The sequence below is a fragment of the Pteropus alecto genome, unplaced genomic scaffold (genome assembly GCF_000325575.1).
Source record: "Pteropus alecto unplaced genomic scaffold, ASM32557v1 scaffold40, whole genome shotgun sequence".
Classification (NCBI taxonomy): Eukaryota; Metazoa; Chordata; class Mammalia; order Chiroptera; family Pteropodidae; genus Pteropus; species Pteropus alecto.
The window spans coordinates 2,134,418-2,160,047 of record NW_006431919.1 but is presented as its reverse complement, the minus strand read 5'-3'; the positions used below and the strand labels follow the sequence as shown (position 1 = coordinate 2,160,047).

The 25,630-nt window shown below is 53.6% G+C and overlaps 1 protein-coding gene across 3 annotated transcripts in view; it reads right to left on the bottom strand.

The window, feature by feature from the left end:
* Positions 1–25,611, bottom strand: part of NDST1 (N-deacetylase and N-sulfotransferase 1) — a 53,194-nt gene extending 27,583 nt beyond the window's left edge. Inside the window, exon 1 of one of the 3 annotated variants that reach the window (XM_025043012.1) lies at positions 25,383–25,611. The gene's annotated coding sequence lies outside the window, so the exon portion shown is untranslated. Of the gene's footprint in view, positions 1–7,274; positions 7,521–25,382 lie in introns of those variants that run through there. The other 2 variants (XM_025043011.1, XM_006906405.3) reach the window with 2 other exon arrangements.
* Between the last annotated feature and the right edge of the window lie 19 nt (positions 25,612–25,630).

The window sequence follows — 25,630 nt, the reverse complement described above, 5'->3', positions numbered from 1 at the left end:
AGGGACTCTTGCAGCTCGAGCTGAGAGCAGGCAAGAACAGGCAAGTTTCCTGGCCAGAGGCAGGAGGGCTGGGGTGACTGGTCCTGTTTATACTCAGGGTGCACCCATGCCCCATTTCCCACTGGTTAGGGCAGCCCTCTGTTCTTCTGCCACAGCAAGCCCCACCCCTCAGCCAAAGGCCAGGACGAGATGGTGCCTTGCCCTCCACTGATATCTGGAGGCACCTGCCTACTCCAGCCACCTGACCCCACTTCTCCTTCAGGTCCAGGTGCTGTGGGTACTGGTCCTCAGTCTACTGCATTAACAGCTTTTCAGCATGTGTGGTAGTGATGGAGCCAGCAGTCTCAGGCATCTGGGGCTCATAGACTCTCATGGGAATCTGGTAATATTTTGCAATAAAAAATGCACATACACTAGAAAATATGAGAAGTACAGACCCTGTGCCCCCAAACCCATCCGTGACTCTAAAGCTCTAGGCCAATAGAACTTAGCGGTTAGGTGTGCAGACTGGAACCAAGTGGCTTCTTTCAAACCCAGCCCCACCGCCCAGTAATTGTGTAATCCTGGGCAAGTTATTCAACTTCTCAGTGCCCACAGTTTCCTAATCTGTAAAACAGGGAAACTAGATAAGCTTCTCAAAGTTGTGAAAACTAAATAAGTTGATACATAGGAAGCACTCAGAACCATGGCTGGCACACCGCACTGAGTGAGGGTCAACGCTATTATCATACAGTCCTATTGTCTATTTAATGTACTCACCATGTGGGTAACAACTGAGTCTACGAAACACTGTAGAGCTCTGTGCATAGGTGCTCCCCCCGTCCCTCCTTCTCTCTCTCTCTCTCTCTCTCTCTCTGTCTCTCTCTCTTTCTCTCCCTCTCATATCTTTCAGAGACTGTGGCCTTTCCCAGGAACTGGATGGATAAGCAAGAGCCAGATGCTTAGAGGCCGGGAGGCTACAGAGAAAGCCATGGCAAAGCCCAGGCCCAGGCCTGAGAGAGGGTAAAGTGAGCAAGAGAACAAGCCAAACAGTTTCAGTCCTCTGAGAAGTCCAAAAACCCTGGGGTGGGGGTGGGGAAAGCCAGCTGCTCTGTAAACAAAGTGCTGGCCACCCGCGTGCTGGCTGGGGACCTCCAGCGAGGCCCTTGCTGCAATCCCCTCCAAGGCCCGGTGCCCGCCACATCCTCCTGCATTCCAGAACCCTGTGGATCAACGGATGGAGAACTGGGGGGCTTCTGATCCCTCCAACTATCAAGGCCTCAAGGACAGCTGGGAGCTGAGGCCTTAACAACCCCTACCGCCTTGGGCCTGCCTGGGCCTTGCAGACATCCCCAGCCATTTTAGTAAACTCCAGCCTCGCCCAACCAGTCACCAATCTTGGTCATGCATCTAGGCCTAACGAAGTTTCCATTGCCTGGAATGCCTCCCCCTACCCCTTGAGACACTTACTCATCCTTCAAGACCCCAGTTCTAGTATCATCAGCTCTCTGAAGTCATCCCCATGCTCACTCGTCCTGCCCGCATGCCCCATTCCTCAGGCTCCCGCCCCACCCCCACCCTCACCCCCACTCCATAGCTGGAGGCTGAAAACCAGGACCCTCAGGCTAGACAAGGACGTGTGTTCTTTGACTTGCACACAATTTTTCTTTAATTTAAGTTATCAACATTTTTAAATTAAGAGATTTCACATAAAAGTCAGAACTTCTAACTTCTCTTTGAAAACATCATGCTCTGGTGACACTGGGCATGCACCTTCCCTGGCCACCATCACTTGAGGCACTTACAACACCTGCCTATGTATTCCACAGCCAAGCTCCTTCCCTCCTTGGCTTCCCACCCAGCCTCTGGGTGCACCTGAGCTTACAGTCCATGCAGAGTAGACTCCGGGCATTTCTACACACGGCTCTGAGGCCTGTTGCCTGCAGATCCTGGGGTTGGATCAGGATTTACTGACCTCTGCATGGGCAGGCCCTGCCTGGCACCTGGCACACAGTGGTCCTCCCCAAATACCAAAGTCCCCACATGCCTCGGTGCCCTGAAGGGCAGGGACAGGTCTGATTTGTCCTGGAAGCTTTCCCCAGGCATAGGTCCTTTTTTGAGTACTCCAGATATGAGTGAGTGAGCAGCTGTTATTATTCCCAATTTACAGATAAGGAGACTGAGGCTCCAAAGTGAAGTGACTTCCACAGTCACGCAGGAAACCACTAAATCTTGATCAACAGGTTTCCTTCCTGATTTCAAATTAGGTCTGTCATTCCTCCATGAAACACAGAGGTTTCTACTAAAATATATATATGTATATATATATTATTATAATTATCGTCATCTTTACTTTTATGGCTACCATAGAGCATTTCCATGAGCCTGGCCCTGTGCTAAGCACTTTACATACCTTATCTCATTTAATCTTGACAATGAATACTGTCATTATTCCCACATTTACAATTGAGAAAAATGAGGCTCAGAGAGATTAAATCATTTGCCAAAAATCACACTGCTAGTAGATGGCAGAGATGAAATTTGAACCCTGACCCCATAAGAAAGAGCAGGCTCTGGAGCCTTCAGGGGAACCTTGGTTGGAATGGGAAACAGCATGAGGGGGCCTTAGCCACCAGAGGCCTCTAGCCCTCACCCAGGCTCCCACTGTGCTCTCCCAGCCCTAGGCCTAGCTTTCCCTGCCAAGGTGCCGGGGATAATGAATGAGATGCTCTGGTCGTCATGGAGACACCATGGCAACGCTGCACTTTCGGAAAATACCACGGTAACTGTGGCCACTGCTCTAGAGTTGAAAGTCACTCCCTACCCCACCCCCCACTCCGAAATTCTCTGGTTCCCCCATAATCCTCTCTAGGACCCAGAGAGAAAGGAGGCAGAGGTACATGGGCTTTCTCAGAAACCAAGCTATCTAGAGGTCGGGACTGGGGAGGGGGTCCAGCTCTGCCCTGAATGGACAGGCGGGCTCTGGGAGTACAACTAAGCGCTCCCTGAAACTGATCTTCCTGTGCCTTTCTTTCGTGGTGAAGCGCATCTAATACGTAACTTGCATGTACTTGATGACGACTATGCGCAGTGGGCCTCCTATTAAAAAGTCCGTATGCCATTTCACCCCAACCACCTGAGAGGCGCAGTGCAGTGGCTGCTAGCATGGCAGTTATGGGCTCAGATGGAGCCAGCCCACCTGGGCTTGAATCTGGCCTCCGTTATTTAGTAGCCTCGTGACTGTTAAGCAAATCTCTCAACCTTTCTGAGCCTGTTTCCCCAAGTGTAAAATAGGGTTTATACTACTTATCTATCTCGAAAGGCTGTTGCCAAGACTAAGAGATGTGTGTAAAACAGCTCAGTGCCTGGTGCATGGTGATATAGGTTAATAAAATAATATATATTTAACAAATTTGGAAACTGAGGCTAAGGAAGGAAGTGGCCCAAGGCCACTTCAAATTAATAGTGGATCCAGAAAAAGAGGACGGGAGGTCAGGTTCGGGAGCCCACTGGGCATCAGGGACAAGCAGATGACCTCTCGCTGTTCCCTCCTCTGTACTTACGGAGCAACTGCTAAGGACAAGCATGGCCCTGGGCATCAACGATGCCGGCCTCCGCGCTCCGGGGCTTTATTTCTCTGTGATGCTGCCACAGGGTGAACGGAAAAAGATCCCCGCAGCTCTACATGCTCACCCAATCCAGATTTGATTTCCTGCCTGAGTCATTCTTGACAATGTCCCTGACGTGTTCACAGGGTGCCATCACAGGCATCTGGGCCACAGGCACAAGTATGGGGTGGAAAGTTGAGAGAAGGTGTAGGAAGAGCCCTACCAGCAGGCTCAAAAGTATATGAATGGGCACTGGGCTTGGGGGAGGAGGGCTGGCTGAAGGCCAAGCCCTGGTAGCCCCACAGGCAATCCCAGGGCCACTCCCCACAGCTGAGCCAGCCCTTCCCAGTTTGTCACACCCCCAGCACAGTCACACCACCACCACTAGCCAGCCACACCCCACAGCCACCCTGCCCCAGCCTGCCCCACCCACCATATACAGCATAGCCTAGAAAATCCTCCACATTTGCTTCCCAGCTGTGCGGGAGTTTCTCCGGTGCAATTACACCCCTGGGAGGCAGAGACCAGAAGCAAATCTGCTGGAATTTGCTGCAAGCCCCATCCCCCACAGCCCCCGCAGTGCTGCCTGGCCGGGGGCCAAGCTACCGCCTATCAGTCACCCTGGAGTCCAGAGCTGCCCCAAGGGACTGTCAGCAGTCTGACTCAGAGTCTCAGGGCCTCAGAGTGTGCGGTCCACCTTGTAGTGAGCACCCGGAGACACTGAGGCCCAGAGAGAGAAAGGGAACCCCTGGGGTTGCATGGGCCAGGCCTGCCCCACCCCCACCTACCTCGGCCCATTTTCCTGTCCATGAAGACTCTGCCCATCCCCTTCCAAGGCCAGCCTCAGCCCGGGGAGTTGGACTTCGCCAGCTGTGGATTTCAAAAGTCCTCCCTGAGCTCTCCTGCTCTGCATCTCACCATGCAATGCTGGATTTACGCTGCTAGATGTCAGTGGCTCTCAAAACTAGAACACCGGTCCCCCAACTTCACCGGAAGCTTTCCAAGACAGAAGTGGTCTCCTACCCATGGTAGGTGCCCAAGAGTCATGTGCCCTTACCAATTACCTTCCTCTTTTGAATCTGCTATGAGGCATCTCCAAGCTAAACTGCATTAATATGAACTTCCTTTTATTAAACATGATATGCCTGTACCAAAGCTTCGTGCAGGTGACCAACCCCATGCTATTATTTCATCCTTCTAACAGCACCATGACCTACTTTCCACTCATGTTACACATGAGGAAACTGAGGCCCAGAGGGAGCCCGTGAGTCGCCCCAGTGCACTCAGAGCAAATGAGCAGGTGACAAGGAATCTCAGCAAAGCTTCCAGGCTCAGGAGCCTGGCTTGATCATCCTTCAGTTCTGAAGGTCCTCCGTGTTCACCCAGGACCCGAGAGTGAACGCATATCCCATTCTCTGGTGCCTCTGAGTGGTGCTCTTTCTGCTTTTGTTTTCATTCATTTTGTGTGTGTTTTAACACAAAAGCAGCCTTTAATGATCCTTCTTGGACGCAGACCCACAAATCATCCATCAGTCAGCAAGAGAACAAAGCATAAAGCCCTGGTTTACTCCCAGGTCCTCAGTGGCCTTTGGGTTTGTGGTAGGGGGCCCCAGCAGGGACTGCCCAGCAAGAAACCTCAGGAACTTAGACCCGCTTATTGAGAATTTGTCTTTCTTCCAACAGGGCCCGAGCTGAGAGTCTACCTTTGCATCAGCTCTGGAGAAAGGGTTTACCAAGCAAACAAACAAGGCAGCTTAGGGGAGGGGCAGAGTGGGGTACAGGCAGATGAGGCCCAGCCACCCTCCAGTTCCAAGGACAGGCTCCCCTCCCGTCCCCGCTGCAGCTCCCAGCACAGACTGAGGTGGGCAGGCCCATCACAGGAAATGCTCCTCATTATCGCATGCAGCTTCCCAGAATAGGGCTTTCTCTGCCCAGCCCCCAAATCCATCTAAGACACAGTCAAATCCATCCCTATTTTTCTTTGGCTCAGATTATAGGCACTCGAAAAGGACAGAATGATATTTTCTTGCAAATATAACCTCCCTCCCTGACAGCAGCCAGCAATGACTGAACTGGTAACTTGCCAGCCCCATACCTAGGCTGTGCTGAGAGCTTTTCCTGATTTGTCACACCCAATCATCACACCCTAAGAGGTGGTGTCACTGATGTGTGCACTTTACGGATGAGGAAAACTAGCTCAGAGAAGGTAAGCAGCTGACTCAAGGTCACACAGCCGGGCAGAGGTGGAGCTGGGATGGCCCTGAGCCAGCCCACCTTGGAGCCCCCACTTAACACGCCTATACAGTCCTGCTGCCCAACATTTCACACCATTCTCGAGCCAGGCCTGCGGCCCAGAGAGTACCAAAGAGAAGCTTCGTGCAGGTGACCAACCCCAGCTGCTACATGCAGGCTGACCCAGCTTCTCCTGTAACAGGAACACTGCACAAGGAGCACTGCAGGTCCCCAGAGAGGCAGGAAGGACCTCAGCTGGAGGATCCTCACCCTCCCCTGCCCCAGAGCCTCGTCCTCCCAGACAGGCCAGGACCCCCGGGCAGAGGCTTCATGCTAAGGAAGAAGAGAAAGAGAGTCAGGAGTAAGGGTCAGAAGCAGGAGATCTTAGCTAACAGCCAACGAGAAGGACGATGGTGCCAACATGCTGCACAGGTGTGCCACACGCCAGGTCCTATAGCTAGCACTTCCAGGACCTCATGTATTTGTCATGTATTCCCAACGAAGCAGAAACAAAGAGACCAGGCCCTGAACTTCTCCCTTGTCTGACATCCCCGCAGAGGAGCTGTAAAATCCCGGTGAGGCCCACCCCTCGCCCTCCCACATGCCCACTCCACGTCTCCAGATGACTCCTGAGAGATTCTGAAAAGCAGGTGTACTTGGGGGTCTCCATCTCAAGGATGCAGAAGCTAACATCCACGTAGGCCTGGAGTCCACATCAGCATCCCAGCGCCTGCAACTCCCTCCCTGTGCGCCTCCGTTTCCTCAACTAGACAGTGATGAGTGTGGACTGGACCAGAGTGTGTGACCTCTGGGGTTACAGAACCCTTTGAGAATACAGTGAATGCTGTTAATAGACTCCCCGGACAGGTGAAAATTCCTTACAAATTCGGGGTAGCTGTGACTAACCCCCAAGTTAAGAACATGGAAACCTTCTAGGGGCCCCTCTGGCTTTGACGAGTTGTGGCTCTCAAGGTCTAGACAGGATGAAAGCCCCGAATGTAACATCTTAGCACCCTGGGACCTCACCATTCCAGCTCTCCCACGGCCCTGCAGTAAATCGTTAACTTTCAGACCTGCTGGCTTTAGGTGGAATTGTGGACTTGTTCAGCTGTCAGGAGAAGCGGCAAGAAAAACTGAGCCCTTCCTTCCTATCCCTCAACTGCAGCCTCCTTCTCGTCCATCAGGAATCCGCCATGTCAGCCCTGGGGTGGCCCCAGGGGTTGGGACACTGGAGGAACCTGTCTTTGGTCCTGAAGGCAGACAGGACCCAGAGCCAGGCTCCGGGGCCAGCCTGGCCCAGCCTCTGCCTCCGGCCCCCCCTGCATAAGTATGAACATGCACACTCCGCATGTACACGTACGTCCAGACGGACATGGGAGGACTGAACGGGGGGAGGGCACCAGCGGCCATGGGCAGAGGGCACAGGGTGGCTGGGGAGAGAAGGACAAGACCCACCGGAGCTCCAGGCGGCGGCCGCTCAGCTCCGCTTCCCTCCGCGGCGTCCTCTCAATGGTTCCACACTCCTCACTTAACACGGCCGCACCTAATCCCAGAGCCAGGACAAATGGCATTACTGCTGGCCCAGTCCCCTCCCCGGGAGGGGGGGAGGAAGGGGGGTGGCCCTAGGGCACCCTGAGCCACCAACCATGTTCCCGGAAGCCTCCAGCCCCGCACCCCCTCACCAGGTTCCTGGTTAGAGACCACCAGTCCCTACCTCCTGGATATCAGAAAGAGTATGACCTGCCCAGTTGAGCCCCCTGCCCAGGGAGCCCCACAATAGGCAGGGACCGCTGCCTGGAGGTGCCTTCTGCGAAAGAAGAGAAAGCATGTCCCTGACCCTTATGCTGACGGGCCCTCTGGTCCCTCTCAAGAAAGGTGGCAGCCAGGAGTGGAGGAGCCCTCGCTGGCAGCAAGTGTAACAGAGTTTTGGCTACAGTTCCGCCTGACTTCTTGTGTGATCTTAAGCAAGGCCCTCCCCCGCTCTGGGCCTCAGTTTCCCCACCTATCCTGAGAAGTAAGAAGAAGGACTGATATTCCTTACTGGGGCCAGCTGGTGGTCAAAGTGTCTGTGATGCTGGCTTTTGGCCTCTGCCCCATGCCAGCTCACCCGCGGGGCCCTTCCCAGTGCCCCACCCTCAAAGGAGGAAAGAGGGTGACTGCCAGTGTGGAAGGGGCAGAACTCGTACCAGAGCGTCAGGTGCTAGAGCTGAAAAGGGCCTTATGAAGCCCAGAAAGGAAAAGCAACCTGGCCACGGTCACAAAAGCACCTGGAAAAGGGCCAGGCCGGCCTGGGTTCACCTCTCAGCAGTAAACGTGTAAGGGTGTCCACCTGCAAAGGTGTTTGCCTTTTTGGAGGACACCAAGGAAGGCATAAGGCAACTTGCTAAGGGCAAAATTTCAGGCCCCAAAAGCAGCAAAAGGAAAAAAAAAAGATGGCGTGCGGGTATGCATGGGGCCAGGGAATAGAGACAGGGGTGACTGTCCAGCACCCCCTCATGTCACACCGTGACAGTGGCCTAGGATGCCATCAGCTCCAGGTAGATCCTAGGAACCCTTGCAGGGATTAGCAGCCTTGGCGACCTCTTAACAAGACACTTGAGGCCCAGCCAGCAGGCCCGATGGTAGTAATGGGAAGACTGACCCAGAATGACGCCCCAAGCCCAAGTTGCCCAGAAGACACAAAAGCCTTGGGGAAACTGAAAGGCTCCAGGCCCTGTGGCCAGAGTGGAGGGAAGCCAGGTGCACTGGGGACGATGAAGAGGGAGGGAAAGCTTTGAGGCATTTGGAGCTGCAGAACCCCCCTAATCTCCTGGAGGCCTGGTGGGTGCAACACGGGGGCCTGCTGAGACCCAAGGCCCACATGAAAGTGGTCTCGTCCTTCCAGACTCACTGGGGCTTGTCACCGCAATAGGAGCCTGCCACCGACATGCCTCAGCGGTGAGCGGCTCAACACGCTTACACAGAGACGCAGGTGGCGGGGAGGGCAGAGGGATGGGGAGCAGTGGGCAGGAGGGCCTCGCTTTCTCTGGCGCACAGACAGCCAGAGAGCGGAGACACAGCACCAGGTGACTTACATACTGCAGGCTCCTTCTAATGGGACCCAGGAGGCCTCGGTGAGACTCTAGAAGGTGTCTTTGCACCCCCATGACTCAGGGAACAGTTCACAGGGTCAGGAGGCCAGAGTTCTAGTCCTAGACCGCGCTAGGGTGAGGCGAGCGAGGCAGCAGGCACAGGCGTTAAGGAAGCGCTTCCTCTCAGGCACTTCCTGTTGTTGTGTTCCTGCATGACACTGGGAGCGAGTGCCACCTCACAGAGGCACCTGAGAGTGAAAGCTCCTTCACGTTGGCTCCAGGGGCCTCTCTCACCTCACCCCAGTATCAACCTTGCACTAACCTGCCAGTGACCTCGGGCAAGCCCCTGCTCCTTTCTGGGCCTTGCTTTGCTCACCTGTAAAATGGAATGGTGCCAGGTGGCTCCAAGGGCCCTCCTAACTCTAAGCTGGGCGATTCTGTAGGGAGCATAACTGACCGCCACAGATCCTCAGAAATGGGCACAATGGCCCCCCAGTCCCCGCATTCATAAATCCATCAGTCACTACGTTCCAAGCGGAAAACACATTATGCAACCAAGACTGTAAGTGGGTGCTCGGCCCTTTGCTAAATGCTTGGCTCCACTTCAACAGGGCCTCGTCTTACAAATGTGGAAACTGAGGCTCACGGAAGTTTAACAACTTGCTCAAGCTCCCAGTTGGGAAATGCTAAACTGAGATTCACACCAAGGTCTGGCTTTAATCCCTGCATTCCATGGCATCAGCCACCGCAGATCACCCAAAACCCACTAGGGCCTGGAGGATGCCATCAGGTCTTTGCACCTCCCACATCTCTGAGTGTGCAATGCTGAGGCTAATGTGAAAGGCAGGCTGCGAGCAGGCGAGGATGGGAAGACTGCGTGGGCACTGAGCATCTGCAGGCGAACCAGACTCCAGGCAAGCCAGTTGTCCACCCCTGTGGCCACGATGTCCTCATCACCATCAGCACACCACAGCCGCCACTGTGCCGTTTTTAAATCATTACACCGATGCAAAGCTTTTTCACAGACATTGCTTTGGCATCACATGACAACCTTATAGGAACAGAGCAGGGATTTCTCTGCCCTTTCTCAAATGAGGAAAGTGGCGTTCCCAGCAGAGGAGTGATTTCCCCAAAAGCACACAGTGAGGCGGCGTTTGACAGTAAACTTGGAGCCCACGTCTCCTGCTTCCTAGTCCAGGGCTTTGTCTCCCCTCCATGCAACCAGCACTCGTGAGCCTTTATAACAGTGATGACCATTGTTGAGAGCTCACTCTGTTCAGGTCTCATACTCTGCACCTCAGATATTACCTCATTTAACCATCGCGCCATCCTCATAAATTAAGCACTGCTACTCTTTTCCTTTCACAGATGGAGACACTGGGGCTCAGAAATGTGAAGCATCTTGCCCCAGATCACCAAGCTGGGAAGGGGCGGAGCTGGGATTGGAACCGAGGTCAGTCTGGCTCTGAGGCCTGAGCTAAGAATCTCCGTGCTGCACTGCTGTCGGAGACTAGAGAAGCCAAGAGACCAGAAGCACTTAAATAGCGTGTATTCCTGGCAGGTTATGGCAAGATTATGATAATAGCAGGACAAACAAAGCTCTTGGAGATCCCACAAGACGGAGGTTACTACAAATATCCAGGCAGGAGGCCAGGAGTCTAAGCAAGGGACATGGGAACGGAGGGAGCTGACACAGAGGAGGGAGGCGGCCTTGTGAGACCTTGGTCAAGTGCCTTGCTCTCTCTCTCAATTTACCCAGCTGTTGAGAAAAGTCCCTGGAATATCTCCAGAGGCCCCTCCATCCCTAAAAACCTTGGACCCTGGGAAAATAAGCAATGCTTGGCGACAGCCTGGCTGCGAGCCCTAGGAGACTCTGAAATGTCCTTGGCCGTTCTGGCACGGCTCATCTGTTGGGAAACAGGCTTGCAAATGCACAGGGCTCGGCCGGCATGCCTGGGCACCACTGAAGTGTGGGTCCTGAGGGGGCCACATTCCGCTGCTGTCGACCTCTCCACAGCTCCATGGCAGCAAGCAGCGCCCGGCCTGGACCCAGACCAAGAACTGAGGTCCCATCCAAGTGCCCCGTGGAATGCCACTCCGGGCCTGCCCTGTTGGCCCTGTCCAGGGCCCTACATCGCAATTCAAGTCCCCTCAACATCGCCCGTCACTCAATGCCCCTCACTCATATTCCCTAGGATCAGCCACTGGGACTGTAGGGGACCTTAGGGAAAATGACCACCTCCATCCTGAGGGACTTGTGCAAGGCAGAGGCTGCCCTTGCCATGTCAGCAAAGACCCTCAGATGGGGAAGGGTTGGGGAGTCCATCGGAGCCAGCCCTCAGTTCTCAGGCCAGCAGGTAGAGGGGCTCAGGGGCTTGCCAAGAAGACTCAGCTCAAGTCTCCACAGTCACAGCTGTCCCCTCAAAACACAGTGTAACACGATCCTACTTAATAACCCTCCCTGGCTCCCACCACCCACCAGGCAAAGCCTTTAACCTGACTGGCTGTGGGTCACTGTTACCAACAGCCTGTTCACTGGGTGCAGTACGTGCCAGGGCCTCTGCTAAGTGCCTTGTGCACAGTTTCTCACTTAACCCTCACAGTAACCCAGTGATGCAGGGACTATGGTTGGCCCGTATTCACAGATGAGAAGATCGAGGCTCAGAGAGGTTATGTCACTGGCCCACAGTCTCACAGCCAAGAGATTATGTCACTGGCAGAGAAAGAATTCACACCCACGCCTGAATTCCTAAGTCTGGGTTCTTAACCACTGTGCTATGCGGCCTCCTCAGGACCCGGGCCAGTTCAATGCTTCTAGTACAGGAGGGGAAACCACGGCACAGAGAGAAAGCTCCATCTGTTGGTAGCAAAGCCAGGGCAAGGCCCCCCACCCCTACCCCAGGAGGCACTCCTACCCACGTGGCATGCCAAGCAGAATGGCCCAGACCACCACCACAACAATGAGTCCCCAGAATCTGCCTTTTGCTCTGTCTAGAAGGAACGGAAAAGCAGGAGTAGGTTTGCAAAGAGGGAAAAGCACAAGAAGCGCCCAGGAAACATATGTTCTTATAGACTAGATTCTCAGGGCTCAGGAGGGCCCTACAGTGCATCCTCACAGACCCCGAGGAAAGCACCCTTCAACAACAAGAACGTGCAGGCCCAGAACCACCCTCTACCCATGTGCCCCCACCCCAGTGTAAGCGCCAACCTAACACCTCTGACCTGAAATCTCCATTTCTTCCCCAAACCTGCTAGTCCTTGCAGCCTTCCCTGTCTCAGTGAATCCAACACTGTCCTCAGGCCAGACACCTTGCCATCAACACCCTCTTCCTCTCACGCCTCACAGCTAATCCACTGGCTCATCCTGCAATATCGATCCAGAATGCGACCCCCGGCTGCCTCGCTGACCAACCCCACACGGAGGTCCTCCCTCACCCGCGTGACTGCCGCAGCCTGGCTGGAGCCCTGCTTCCACCTCCAGCGGTCTTCCCCACGCGGTAGCCCACACGATCCTTCTCCAGTGTATGTCAAAACAAGTCAGCCCTTGGCTCGGCCCCTCGGCAGCTTCCTCTTTACTCAGACTAAACAGCGAAGTCCTCTCGATGGGCCCGGCGGCGCCATCTCCTACCAGGATGGCTCTTGTCTTTCCTGCCCCAGCCGTACCAGCCTCCTTGCTGGTCCTCAAGCGCATCCCACATCCTCCTGCCTCAAAGTCTTTGTGATGCCGTTCCCTCTGCCGGGAATGCTCTTCCTCAGACACTCCCTGGCTCCCCTCTCCCTCCTGGAGTCTACTGTCCCCTTACCAGAGACCTTCCATGACCCCTACAACTTGAGCGGAGCCACTCACTCAAGTCACACTTTCTACTTCCAACCCAGCTTTACCTTTCTTACAGGTACTTCTTGCTACCTGACAAACAGCTAGTGCTGAGTTAGTATTTGTTGGTTTGTTGATTTGATCCCACCATGAGAATGTCAGCCTCATGTCCAAAACAGAGACTTGGTCTGTTTTGTTCACTGCTGTCCATTAGTGCCCAGAACAAAGTAGATGCTTAAAAAGAATTGTTGGATGAGGGACTATTGCCTTCCTTATCTGAATACATCTTCGGTTTCCGCAGCCCCCTAGGATACCAGGGTGACTTGGAGGCTGATAGGATACTCCACTTGTGCCAGCCGAAACCCAGAGGGGTGTCACACAAACCGTGCCTGGCCAAGTCTCCATCCTATCTTGGGACAATTGACTGCTTAGACCAGAACGGGACGATTACATTGGTGTCTGCCCGACGCCTTTGCCCATTCTTTTGGCCTCTGAAGGAGAACTTCTGGGTCTGACAGCTGGGCCCGTGGGGCAGCTCCAGCCACCAGCAAGAACATGGACTGGGCTGTTGCCTGCCCTCCTCCCAGCCCCCTAGAGCCACCAGGTCTGGCCAGGCATCTGACAAAGGCCGCCCCAGCAAGAGAAGGTGGAGGAGGGGGCCAGCGCCACGCCCGCCCTTGGCCTGTGCTGGCAGGAGGACCATCAGAAGAAAGCTTTGTTCTCAGAAGAAAGAGCATGAAGCCCAGTGCCAGGCGGAAACAGGCACAGGGGCAGCTGGCTCATGGGCAACAGTTTAAAAAAAAAAATGGAATGGAGAATGTTTGAGGGGTAATTTGCACACCCAACTGGTTTCATGCCTCCGGGGTGGCTTCAGTTTTCCGGGCCTAGTCTCGAAGTCATCATTGATAATCAGACGATTGTTCCCGCTGAGTGAACAGGCTCTGACCCTACGAGGGAGGTGAGGATGAAGGATTGTGTCCCTGCTGGGAGGCAGAAGACCTGGGGTCCAGGCCCAACTTCCCACGCACTCATATGTGACATGAGGAGGGGTCCGCCTGCCGTGGACCTCAGTTTACGCGCCTGTAAATGGCTCGTCCAGGCCTGCACTTGAAGCCTCAGCCTACCTGTCACAGGACTGCATAACGGGGATGTCCCTTAGCCTGTGGCCAGGTTGCTGGGCCACCCAGGCCAGTCTCCCAACCTCCCTGGGCTCAGGCCCTCCCTGTGGGGCCTGAGCCCAGGGACACGGCCCTTGCCCCCTCTGACCCGGGCTCCCTGCCTGTCTCCTCCCCTGACGTCAGGGCACTTCTCTCCTGACCTGTTCTCTGAAGACTGTGAAATCCTTCTGGTTCTGGCCAAGGTGGGGCCAGGACTGGGAGTCCTCACCCCACCCAGACTCTGGCATCTGCCCTGATCCCTCCTTTCACGGGTCACGGGAACTTTTAGCCGCAACCACTGGGAGGATCCCAGTGTGCGACTGCACAGAGGGTAAAAGAGAAGCCCCGAGAAGGAAAGGGGCATATAGATGTCACACGGCACGACTGTCACTCAGGGGTCTTCCCTACCTGCCCTGGACTCCATGACTTAAGCCAAGGTCCTCAAAGTGTGTCTACGGACCCTCATGTCTGAATCTTCTGGGGCAGGAAAGGCTGTACCCTAGACTGAAGGAATCAAAGATGGGGGACAGAAATCTGCACACATTTTTACAAGCTTCCAGGTTTTTCTTGGAAGCAACTGCAACCTCTCAGCTAAGACCTCTTCCAGGAGGAGACATCTTAGCTGGCCTTGGGGGATGGTTAGGATTTCAATTAAAAGGTGAATTAAACCTCAGATGGACAGAGAGCTGGATAAAGGAGCCGATGGATAAAGCACACACTCTGGAAGGAGAATAAAGTGGAGAACGGCCCAAAGGAGGCGACGCCCAGTCTAGTAAACGCCTGAAACGGTCCCACCTTCTCCATCACTATCCCCTCAGGACGCAGAGGTCTGGACTTGACGCCCTTTGAAGGATGCTGATCCCAGCCTCCTTTCTGCCCCTAAACTCCTCCAAGCCCCCTGAGAGAGCGAACCCTGGGAACAGTTGCAGGTGACATGTTCCTCTCCTTGGTTAGACTGCAGCATGGGGACAGTCTCAGTGACTGTTTATCCGCAGCTTAAGAAGCTGTCTGGGTCAGTGGCTAAGCAGCCCCGGCTTATGTAAGAGAAGATTCCAGGGCCACAGGGCAGGTGGATCCAGGGCATCTATTAAATGGAACCTTCACAGGCTGCAGGGAGCACCACTGCCACACCTTCGTTCACAAAGGAAGTACTTACTATGCTCCTGCCATGCACAAGGCCCTGAGCCTGAGCACAGTACTTTCAGGGACACAGTGATGAGTCAGCCCCAACCCCCCACCACCCTCGAAGAGCCCACAGAGCAGACAGAAGAGGTACCACACTACAATGCAGGACGGAAAGAAAGCCATCCAGGCCATTAAGATAAGGTTGCAAGCTCAGATGCCTACATGGCTACAAAGAGCCTATAAGAGAACAAAGTGGCTGGTGGGGCTAGGGCAAAGTAGAGTGTGTGAGCCTCATCTCCAGTAGCGGCCACTGGAGAATGTAGGCTCAAAGTTTTCTGATCTTCCAATTTTTGAAGTAAAGCCAAAAGTTGGGATTTTTATGTAAAATCTCCTCTTGGCAACTAGCTCAATTTTTGGCACGGGCCAAGCAAAATCTGCACATGGGGCGGATGTGGCCTGCTAGTTTGTGGCCTCTGTTTTCTTAAAAAGGACAGAGAACATGCTGTGGAGATCAGGAGAGGCCGACTTCCCTGCAGCTAAGATACCAGGGAAGGCTTCCTGGGAGAGGAGGCGCTGGCACTGGGCTGCAAGGATGGGGAGGGCACTCCTGGGGAGGGAGTCATGGGGTAGGGTTGGGTGTACCTGCTGAAACCACAGGGTTCACGAGTCAAGGGCCCCCGGGCTACAGCCTACCTTTCCCCTGGCAAAGGAGTCCCTGTCTCTGTTCCCAAAGCAGGCAGAAAGGCATCAGCTCTGTCTGTACCCAGATGGCAGGAGGAGGGGCTACCTGCTCAGCAAACCTCGGGCTTAAATCAATTAGTAGCAGAACAGCACAGGTTCGATTTCATCCCTGGAGCTCGAAGAACAGGTCAGCTAATGCAACAGCTCCATAGCGGGAAGGGAGAAGAGACAATGGAGACAAAACGAGGTTGAGAACGTGTCCTGCCTGGCCTGCCCAGCTGGTTACATAACCCTGCCTAAGGACAAAGCCATGTTCAAGGCACCAGGAGGGGCCTGGGCTAGGGAGTCCCAGAATGCAGAGAGGTTCCCCCTCCCTCCCCTGTCTATCCCACTCTCCAGCCTCACCCTGCAGCTCCTGGAAAGCCCAGCACAGAATGCAGAGCTGGAGGTGGAGACTAAGACCCGGGGATAAGGCACTCACCAGGGTCACACAGCAGAGAGCTAGAACTAAGTTAGCAGAGAGCTAGAACCAACAATACTTTTACCAAGCGATTACTTTGTACCAGGCACTGGAATAAGTCCTTTACGTGCATTATCTTATTTAAAAGTCTATCACACCATGAGATAAGTATTCTTTTTATTCCCATTTTACAGAAAGGGAACTGAAGCACAGACACAGTCACTTACCCAAGGTCACACAGCTCGCAAGTGAAGGTGCTGGCTTAGAACCCAACGGTAGCCTTTGAGACCACACCATGAACCATGATGCTGCGCTGCCACCAGGCTACTTTCTACTAGAAGCACCATGCCTCTTCACCGACCTTCTTTCTTTACCAACTTTCTCTCAAGACTGCGGTGCATACATGCGGCCCCCTGCTTTCCTGTCAGTACTTCAGGGGGGATGCTGAGTCCTCTGACAACCTGATGAAACCTAGACGCTCTCTGCAGAAAAAGAATGCACAGAAATGCCTCCCAAATGTTGCACGTGATTTCAGGGCTCACAGATCCCTGCACTGGTGAGAATGGATGGGTCAAGATCATAGGGAACATAAGATCAAGAGATAGGAGGTGGCAGAGAGAAAGGATTCCCCCAAGCCCTCTGGACTCCCTCATATCTGTAAACTTGGAGCCAAACTCATGCCGCCTAAGTCCACAGGCGTGGGCACGAATCAGGGCTCAGGGCCTAGTCATTTCTTCAGGGCTGGGAGAACAGAATGAATCACGACACACAATAACCCTCGCCTCGGCACCCACTGGGTGTGACTCACAGCTCCCAGCTGCTGGGCAGACGGCACACAGCTGGGCTTCAGCATCTGGATGGGCGGGGGGGCGTGGCATCACCAAGCAAACCATCCCAGCCTCCTGATGCAAGTCACCCAAGTGGGTCGGTCCACTTTGCTGCAGACCAGACCTGGCCTTGCCCTGAACCCAGCAGCTCTGAGTGTTTCCAGGGGGGACCCCTCCACAGCCTCCATGCCAGCTGGGGCCCTGAGAGTGGTAACTCGAGATGACAGCCCCCTCGCAAGGCACTGGAAGACCCAGGCTTTAGTCCCAAGTCTTCTGCGGCCTCATTGTGCAACCTCAGATTGCAACCTCACTGGCCCCTCCCTCGTCCAAGAGCCTCAGTTCCATCAACTGTAAAATGGGGAGACTACCCTACCAAGTCTTTCCCAGCCCCAAAGCCCTGAGTCTAGAAACAACAGCATCTGGCAAACTTTACGGGGCCCTGGGATCCTGCTTTAGGAAGTTACATAAACATCCTTCAGAAAAACAAAAGTTAAACCTAAAGACTCGATTTTTTTGTTTAAAGAATATTAAGAAGCCCTTTTTATAGTTTAACTTCCCCCATCCTCCTTCCATTGTTCCAAATATCCTCTCAGGACCTAGAAAATACATTTGGTTTCCGTCTGGGGTTTGGGCTTCTTGGCGCTCTTCCTCTTGGAAGCTGCCCCACCCCTCCTTGGCAGCTTTCTCCCCAGCACACGCCCATCTCTGCCCCCCAGCTTGCTCTGGGCCACCCTAAGGGCTCCAGCTACACAGCCTGCCAAAGACGAGGGGGTGGGAGAAGGACAGTTTGTGGGAAACAAAATCTTGCCCTTCCCTTGGTCAGAACAGAGATAGCTCCAGGTTCTGGTCCCAGCCGTGACACCATGTGTGGGCCTGTGTGGGTGAGTCCCTTCTCCTCCTTGGGCCTTGGTTTCCGAGAAATGGTTGGCAACACTGCATCGGGAAAGCCCTTGGGCTCCTGGGGGACACTGAGGCTGCAAAGAACAGCAGTGTAGACAGTGGGCTCTGATCTTGACCCCTCTTAACCCCGCCTGGCTTGCTCTGGGCCACCCTAAGGGCTCCAGCTACACAGCCTGCCAAAGACGAGGGGGTGGGAGAAGGACAGTTTGTGGGAAACAAAATCTTGCCCTTCCCTTGGTCAGAACAGAGATAGCTCCAGGTTCTGGTCCCAGCCGTGACACCATGTGTGGGCCTGTGTGGGTGAGTCCCTTCTCCTCCTTGGGCCTTGGTTTCCGAGAAATGGTGGGGAACACTGCATCGGGAAAGCCCTTGGGCTCCTGGGGGACACTGAGGCTGCAAAGAACAGCAGTGTAGACAGTGGGCTCTGATCTTGACCCCTCTTAACCTCGCCTGTTAGAACCAGAGAAGACCCACTTTTCTCTCTCCGATTTTATCTCTTGCCCTCGCTGTGAGACCTGGAACTCAGCATTGAGTCTCTCTGCACCTCAAACGGCCCATCCATAAGATGGGAGGGCAACAGTGTCTGCGTGGAGGCCCCAACCTGGAGGCTTGAGCCCTAACCACCCCAACACAGTCGCATCACCGCCTCCCCTCCCCAAAGCCTGATTCACTCATTTGGGAGAATGTATATGTTAGCATTTCTAGAAAACCAATCCGAGATGTGTCTGCTATTCAAATATTCCAGGACAATCCTCCACTTCCCTTTTCCCAATGAGATCATGCTTCTAAGCACCCCTATAGAATGATACAGAATTCCTAGATCTACCACCTTATTATAGCTGTATGGCCTCAGTATTTTCATCTGTAAATGGGACAATAATAGTGCCTATTTTATCGGATTATTCTGGGGATTACTCCCGACGCGATTACATGCAAGTGCCTAACAAGCATCGATAAGCTCCCAGGAAATGTGAGTGGCAATTATATGATCATCATCATTAAAATTATTGAGATGCTTAAAACCACTGGACTGGTGACAGCTAAGGCTTTTTAACTCTCTCGTACCACATCTGGCCACTGTAATCACGCACGCATGCATGAAGCAGGACCCATATTCTCAGCCCGACCCCAGCCTTGGTCCCAGCCCAAGAACACAGCCAGCTTATTCCTGGCACCCAACCTTGCCACCTACAAAGCCTCCCAGCACCTTCAAGTCCCCAATCCTGCCTTCCTCAAGTGGCCCCAGCACTGTCTCCTGTAATCCTGTTGGGGTTCTGTTGAACCTCATCACTGCATCACGAGATTGTTCCCTGGGGTTACAAAGCTATTAAAGATGGTGGCTCCTTGAAGACAGAGAAACTAGGGGTCAAGAGAAACTAGGCTTTCCTCTGGGTTCCTCACATTTGCTAGGTATCTGAATATGCTGACAACCCAAGGAGAGAAGCATCTTTTTTTTTTTTTAATCTAACCAAGTGTTTCTCGAACTTCAGCATGCATCAGAATTACCTGGAGGGCTTCTTAAAATAGACTGCTGGTCCCTGTCCCCCCAAACTGAGCCCCCTACCCCCATTTCTGATTCAGCAGATCCCCGGTGGGACTGTTTAACTTACAGGTGAATCAGGGAAAGCTTCCGTGAATAGGTGATGCTGACATTTCTGTAAAAGCCGGAGCTTCCCGGATATGAGGAGGAAGGGAATCCAGGCAGAGGGCGCGGCATCAGTGAAGGCCCTGTGATGGCGACATTCATTCCCCTGCACCTGGCCTCTGCCTGGGCAGGTAGCGTAAACCAGAGGTGGCTGCCGCTGTGAAATAACTACAACAAACCTCCACCGGCCGCCACCCTGGACCTGCCCGGACAGGCTGATCCTCGGCCAGCCTGGATGTGACAAGAATCCACGCCCTGCCTCACAGAGCCAGACCTCAGGTCTCAAGGAGGCCAGAGTCCCCACCGCATCTCGACCAAATGAGCACCACGATTCTGCTCCACACGTCCAGACACAGCCCCTCCATCTTGGCTAGCTCTGATTGTTTAAGTTTCTTCATTTCCGGTGCTTCGTCTGGCCAGAGCAGCCCCTCAGAAATCAGTAGGCCCTGACAGGAGTCTGAACCTCTCCAGGCTGAGCTGTGCACCTCGCCAAGCCTTACCACATGCGCTAAAAGAAGTGCCCATCTCCTACTGCTGCTGGGAGGGTGAAATGAGCTCCTTAGTCAATAACAACATCATCAACTATAACAATCGCCATAACTAACATAGACTGAGCTTATTGTTAAGCATCTTCCCTGCATTATCTTTCTAAATGCTGTGAGATGAGGACAGTTACGATCCACTTTGTACAGATGAAGAAACTAAACAGCTTGCTGAAGGTCCCCCAAGCAGGAAGTGGCCCTGCAGGGGTTTGAACCCAGACTGTCTGGCTCCATTCATGGCTCCCAGCCTCTGCTCCATTCATGTCCTAGCCACCTGCCTCAAGACCTGGCCCAGGTTACCTCTCCCTGCCGTCATCCTCCTTCCCTTCCCAGGGCACAGGGAGGCAAGGTAGGAGGCCCACAGTGCACACGGTCTGGGCCTTGGGTCCCGTCTTGAAGGGGCAGCCACAGGGCCTGCCAGACAGGGCATTTTATCTGGTACATGTTTTAGATACTGCTCAACACCACTGCCAGGCTGGACCTACAGAACTTGAGCACCTTAACCTTGATGAAAGGAGAGACGAGGAAAAACAGGTGTAACAGAGAGAGGAAATGCTGCCAGATTTCCTGGATGAGATCGGCAGCCCCCGCACCCCGGGCGAATGGCCCCATCTCTCCGGGCCTCAGTTTCATCACCGGAACAAGCCTTCTCAGGACATTAGACAGAAACTTTAGGAACTCAAACTCCCCAGAGTCTTCCCTCCATCTCTGAAAGGACAGATCACCTCCTAGGTATAAACAAGAACACCCATTGTTATCTTCGAAGAGTTCCTACTTACTGGGCCCTTACTATGATCTGCTCCACCTCCCTAGCAAAATAGGATTCTCACTCTCCTTCTGCAGGTAAGGAAACCGATGCCCAGAGAGATTTAGGTAACTTGTTCTAGATCCCACAGCCAATGGTGGCAGAGCTGGGATTTGAACCCAGGACTTTCAACTCTGCCCTGCAATGCTGCCCACCTCCACTGGTACAGAAACGGGCCACATGCAGCCTCTGCTTCTGGAGCATGGAGTCTAGGGGTGATGAGATGTGTACCTAAGGAACCCAAATTCAAAGCCAGGTGTGTGAAGGGCCCATGAGAGGGCCAGATAACAAGCTCTGCACACATAAAGCAGTGAGCAGGTAATACCAGCTCTGTGAAATTAGGAATGACACTGGAGCTGGGCACTGGAGGGGGAGGATGTTGGGGTGGGTAAGGGGAAGTAACTGGAGTGCAGCGTGTGCAGGCAGGAAGGGATGGGGCGTACACAGGGAGGGAAAAGAGACAGGCTCTGTTTGAGGGCTGAGGGCAAATGGGAGATGGGGCACTGTGGTTACATAGCCGGCCACCTCCTATACCTTGCCCTCTGATAAATAAATGTTCATTCATGATGCACATTTTAAAATTGGATTACTCCAATCTGTATCAAGGAATTAAAACAAGTAGAAATAAAAAGGGTCAGGAGTCAACTTAATATGAACTCTCCTCCTCTTCATCTAGATAAGAGCTTCGTTCCCTCTGTGACTCCTTTGGTGACATACTGGCTCTAGCCCTGAGGCCACAGGGTCCAAGACATCCCTGTCCACTCCTTACCCCAAGCTCTAAGCCTCCAAGGTGAAACTGATAGGCAGAGCTTTGAACCAGCCCCCCAGGCAGGACAAAGCACCTTTGCTGGGAGACCCCAAGACCGGAAGGCCCTGCTTTAACCCCTACTGTGGGGAAGGAGGGGGATAACCCTCACCCCACCCCTCCCACTCCTCCCTTTCAAACCCTCCAGCCCTTTCCTCCAACCCCTGCTGATTCAGCCTGATTCATGATTCGAACTTATTTCCTCATACCTGAGGTAAGGCAGACTGAACCCATTTGACAGACTGGGCAATAGAAGGAGAAAGTTCCAGTCCTCTGTAAAACCGAGCCCCCAGCAGCCCAGGCTCTGGTGGCTGATCCAGACATCCCAAGGGGCCCCTCGAAGGCCAGCTGGGCTGAGTGCATTCCATGGGGCAGGGGTTCTCCCAGGTGGAGGGCTGCAAGCCCGCCATGTACGGAGAACTTCTCCAGATGTACCAGAAGAGGCAGTTCCGAAAAGCTATGAGAAAACGGGGAGTGGAAGTGGGCCAAGCACCACCTCCCAATGCTGAGGGTAAAATGGTAACTGAAAGAGGTCACCCAGGCCTGACCCTCCTGGTACACACCCTCTGCACCCTCTCCAACTCTCCAGCCTCTTTGCATACCGTCAGCGATGGGGCCTTGCCTCCCGGCCAAGCAGCTTATTCCCCTGTCAGCTTCCCTGTCACCCTTGGTGCTATCTCTGCCCCTAGGAGCTACACAGAAGAAGACTGTGCCCTCTGACTGCAGAGAGCCCTGCAGGGACCTCGATGTAGTGACATTGCCACTTTGGGGGTCCCTCCCCAAACCTTAGACCCCTTGTGATGACGCCGATCCCCAAGGCAGTTACAAAGTCCTGCAGCCCCTCCCTTCTTCCCTCTCAGTCCCATGGCCTGAGTCAGACTTCGGTCAGCTCTGCTGGACCACGGTTACCACCATCTCTGAGCTGGTTTCAACCCGCCCAGCCCTGCCACCATCTTTGGCCACATGACCTGCGAGGAGCAGCACGACAGGGCAGAAACAGTTCAAGCCTGCGTTCAAATGCAGCTCTGTAAGTGACGCCATCCCTCTGAGCCTCCATTTCCCCATCTGAAAATGGGCTGGGGGTGGGCGTTACCAGCAGCAGCGCAGCTACTTTGCAGGGATATTATGAGATGTCAATGGAGCGTCTGTAAGAAGCCAGGCACAAGCCACAGTAACAGACATCAACTCAACGAGCTGCTTACAACCCTCTGTCCTCTCCACTGACTACAGGATAAAATCTAAGGTCCTGAGCAGATAACAGCACGCTCCCCACAACCGATCTCGCCTCCCACTGCCCGCTTTACCACAGCCTGCAGCCTCACCAATGCTTCCTCCCCCCAGGAAGCCCTGACGGACGACATTAACAACTGAGCAGCTCTCCCCTTCATCGACCTTCCAAAGCCCATCTATCACTGGTCACATCCTTCCTCTTCGCCATCACTTGATCCTCGTCTTCTCTCCCCCATCAAATCAGCAGCCTCCCTTGTCGGAAACCAGCAGCTCCTTTAGCTCATTTTGTGTCCCCATTGCCCCTGTCTACATTTTCCATACGTATTTAACAAATTACCCTAAGGTTCCATTTCAAGTAAAACATGTCCAAGTCCTCCAACATCACTCCAGCTATATCCGAAAGCAAATTCCAAGCCAGCAGTAGTCTGCTTAATCTCTAGGGAATTTCAGGCCTGGCTTTGGTCCCAAAGTATGGAAGATGGGTCAAGCAGGTCCACAGTCCAGGGCAGAGAGAGACCAGAGTCCATTTTTAAGTTTCTCAGATATACAGTTTCTTAGATGGCCCCTAGGCCAACCTCTAGTCTATGATTTCATATCCTTGACCACGTCTTCAACTCGTGATTGTAAAACTCTTCCTCGCATACCCCTTAGTGACAGGAGACTCACTCTCCATCTTTTCTTGCTTGCTGGCTCCCTCCCTTCACCTGTTGATTCTCTCAGAGGCCTCCCTCCTGCTCTGATCCCAATGACAAGGAGAATCTGACTACGTGCCAAGGGTCATCACCATCCCACAAGACTTCCTGCAGCCTTCCGGTTCATTATCCCACATTTCTGAGACCCCTCAAAGTCTGGCTAGTAGTGGAATTTCCACTTGTATTCCTACAGGCTAAAAATAAACTCTCAGCCTAGGAGGGTCCCTATTTCCAGGGCCCAGGAAAAGCCTACAGACCCTGCAAATGCCAGATGCAGTGCTGGAAAAGCCCTCGGAGCAGTTAGAACTTTAGATGATATAGATGATGTTTGTAGATGATGTACAAACTTTCATTACCCAAGAACTTCTCTCAGTGTATACCCTGTTCCATTGTTTTCAGACATGATTTACAATTTGCTCTCCATTTTTAAAGAAATTACTCAAAGCCCCCAATGAAAGCCCGGTCAGCAGCCATGAGATGGTACCCCCGCCAAAAGGCTGGGCCATCACAGGGCACTAAAGCCAGTGCAAGTCTGGGCCACTCCAGACATGCACTCACAGGGTATTTACTGAGGGCCCACAGTGTGTCCTAGTCTCAGAAACCCATATACACATGAATTTTCCATTAGGATTCTGCAGTTCTGACACTGGCTGAATTACTGTCCTCAAGGACCTTTGGGGTTGGGGCATCTAGATCAGCCCATAAGTGGACCCCGCTGATGAGTCACACAAGAGGACACCTAAAATATCAATTCCGCAGCCTTAGACCTCTCATTGCCCCAAGGGCTCTGCTTCTGGGCCCTACCTCTGCCCCCTGCTGATCTGAAAGTGACCTGGTCTAATGGAGATGAAAGGCACTGCCCTCCCCTGGGTGCTGGGGAGAGGTCTATTGACAAAGCCACCAGCTGTCCCCAGCTGAAGCCAGGGAGACGGGCTCCTCCCTGCACCACCCGCACTGGCAGAGCGTTCTTGCCACAGACCTATCCAGCGACAGAAACTGGACCATCACGGAGCTCCAGCCCCAGGCTCCAACTGACTTCCCCTCCTGCTCCAGCTGCCCATAACAACAAGAGCCAGGGCACAAGGCCTCACTGGCAGCAGAACCAGGCATCACTTGGAGGAAGGGTAGTGGGGAGAGGGGCCAGGTGTCCTCATAATTTCAACTGAAAATAAAACTGTGAGCTCAGCCACAGTAGGTCCTTATAGAGCCCTGTTGACTCAGGCTGGGGAAGGGGAGTCAAATCCAAGCTCCATCACTTCCCACCTGTGTGACCTTTGTTATTCTGCGCCTCAGTTTCCTCTTCTGTAAAATATGGTTAATAGTAACATCAAAGAATTACATGAAATCATGTATATAAAGCAATTAGCCCAATGCCTGACCCATAGTAAACGTGCAACAAATACTTGTTGACTATAAACATGCCACCGTTTACTGGGTCCCACAGATGTTCATTTCATCCTTATTCCAGCGGATACTATATTTCGCCCATTTCACAGGTGAGGAAACTGAGTCTAGAAATTAAGGAACCTGCCCAAGGTCACACTACTGGAAAGTGACAGACACCCGAGTCAGTCTGAACCTCAGACCAAGGGCCGATACTGCCCCAGGCTATTCTGAATGCTTTTTGGGGGGGGGCGGGGCGGAGGAGTATAGTACTGGGGCATCACAAGGGTGGGGTTCTCTATCTCCTGGCCCTGGCACAGTTCCTGGCTGACCCCGGTGCTCATATCTGGCAAAGAGCCCGGAGGCCAGTCCCTGGATTGCAGTCCTGTCCCAGAGCCCACGCGTCCGTAGACACCCTCTCCTCACCCTGTCGCACGGCTTTAAAGGACAGCGTTCACAGGCTCCTTGCTTCTGAGAACCTGAGGGTGGAGGGAAGCTAAAGACCAGGCCGCTCACAGCCCGGAGAAAACCGGTCCGGCTGCCTTACCCTTCCCGAAGCGGGGACCCGGCCTCTAACCCCCTCCCTCGCCAGACAAAAGTTTCCCCTGTTCGCGAGCAGGGGAGGGGGAGGGGGCATTCCTCGTGAGTGACATTATCCGTGACCTACAGCTGCC